This window comes from Mustela nigripes, chromosome 5 (genome assembly GCF_022355385.1).
Source record: "Mustela nigripes isolate SB6536 chromosome 5, MUSNIG.SB6536, whole genome shotgun sequence".
Classification (NCBI taxonomy): Eukaryota; Metazoa; Chordata; class Mammalia; order Carnivora; family Mustelidae; genus Mustela; species Mustela nigripes.
The window spans coordinates 49,734,815-49,737,025 of NC_081561.1; the positions used below are offsets into that span (position 1 = coordinate 49,734,815).

The 2,211-nt window shown below is 31.7% G+C and overlaps 1 non-coding gene across 1 annotated transcript; it reads right to left on the reverse strand.

Annotated features, from left to right (window-relative positions):
• Positions 1 to 910: 910 nt before the first annotated feature.
• Positions 911 to 1,044, reverse strand: LOC132018920 (U4 spliceosomal RNA). Its single transcript, XR_009404685.1, has one exon. It is a non-coding gene; the product is annotated as a U4 spliceosomal RNA (small nuclear RNA).
• Between the last annotated feature and the right edge of the window lie 1,167 nt (positions 1,045 to 2,211).

Genomic DNA, 2,211 nt, shown 5'->3' on the forward strand with positions numbered 1-2,211 from the left:
TAGTGTTGCCATCAGTTTACTATATCATAAACAAAGTTGGGGTGGTATGCCATTTTCCCCAGTGATATGTCTTACTATTTTAAGAAAGGACAGAGAGGAAAAGGAAGGAAGGAGAGAGAGAATATGAGGTCATCTCCACACATACAAGACCTAAAAAAATTTACCTTATGTCAAAGTAAAATGAAATTCAAGTTAAATATACTTCTCAGTGAAGAAAATAAGGATCAGTCTCAGGATTTTCTTCTTTTAGGTTTTAATATCTGAAAAGACATTTAAATTAAAAGGGCTACAAATAATACAACTTTAAGAAATTTGATATACCAGATAAAATCCCTTTTGCTGAATTTGTAAACCAACCATTTGTCCCCCAGTATAATGCTTTAAAATTTATTTGTAAGTGGAACGTAGCATTATGCTAGTTGCTTATTCTGTTATTTTCAACATCCACGTAATTTTGAGATTTCATGTTTCATTCCAGTTTTTAATATTATACCCACTGTGCTTCCAAGTGGTCTAGAAGAGGACACTTAGCCAGAATTATCGTTGTCTGCCCAACTGACAGGGCTGTCACGGACTTGTTATGATTCTTAGTGAGTTCTGTTCTTTCATGTCTAAAACGTGTTTGTGATGAAGCCAAACTAATTACACAATTTCAATCCCAAACTGTTTCAAGTTTCTGGTAAATTAAAGTGTAGAGAGTACAAGTTTTATTCATTCACTCACAGAAGTAGGATGTATTGCTTATACTACATGAAATACAGTTTAACAAAATGCATAGTTACTTAATCAATAATATACAGATAATAAAAGTCGTTTGACCTATATAATATATGCAATATGTAAAACATTTCATTCCTTTTGGGAAATATATCTATGAAAGAATGCATTAGTATATACATAAATTTGGGATAATTTAATAATTATTATAATTTCATATTTTATAACATCTCTGAACAATCTTGATTCTTTTTTTTTTTTTTCAATTAGCAATAATCGCGCCTCGGATAAACCTCATTGGCTACGATACTGCCACTGCACAAAGCTAATCTTGATTCTTTGATAAAGATATATAAAATGCAACAAGATAGAGAAAACCCAAATTTATAAAAGATGGAATTTCTTTAGTAAATATAATAAAGTATATAAAAATCATCAATGAAATCTTTAAGGATTATAAAATGAAGGAAATATAATTAAAGTTTGGATGAAGAGATAAAAATTTCGATAGGTATCTTGCAAAGAGAGTAAGTAGAAAACTGTTATCGTACAACAAAGAGAGGAGGATATAGGAAGACCACTACAAAAATGGAAACATTAGGAACTCATGATTTTAAAAAACAAATCTCTTTTACAGCTCTTTCACTAAAGTACCCTGATAAAAGGTCCTATTGGCTACCTACCAATGGTACAACTAAGGCAATTCTATATGCATCCTAACACTACTAAAAGAGAGAAAACAAGGAAAGAAGCTGATTCCATGTCTCACAACAGGAAAAACTCAAGGTGAATCAGGACTATCTTGAGAAAAGGCAAGAATCTTTTCACAGGTTTTAGAAGTATTGCTGAAAGGCGAAAGGAGTCACACCAGATTTTCAGATGGTGGTGCTCAATGAAAAAATAGATATAATTAAATGGAACAAATTGAATTTGTGAAAAGCCATAAATACAAAAGGAAACTCAAAATAAGAAAACAAATGTCATGTTTTTAAATAATTATTAAAATGCACAAGAATGGCAACTCTAGTAATATGTAATTATACTGATTTTTTATAAGTGGTGGTATTTGAGTGTTTTTTCTGTACATTTCACTCATAAAGTATAAAGTTTTCTCTATCAATTAAATAAAGGAATGATAAGAGGAAACTCTAAGCTGTATACTTCTGCGAAAGAATAGAGAGGACGAGGCAGCAGAGTAATCACATGTCATAACCATGGCTAATCATCCCTACAGGTCACACAATGACTAAATAAAAAAGGACCTAGCAATGCGTCTTCAAATGATGACTTGGGCAAACGTTCTCAAGAGGAGAGGTAATTTCACATTCAACCTTTTGTCTTCTGGAGGTAAAGTTCCTAAATTATTAGTAATGAGATGTTACCTAGCCAAGCTTGGTATTTGCCAAGCATAAGTTTTTAACTATACTAACAATCCAGGTCAACAGAAATGACAAGACAGTGCATATGTAATGCAGCTAAAGAAAATTTCTCAGC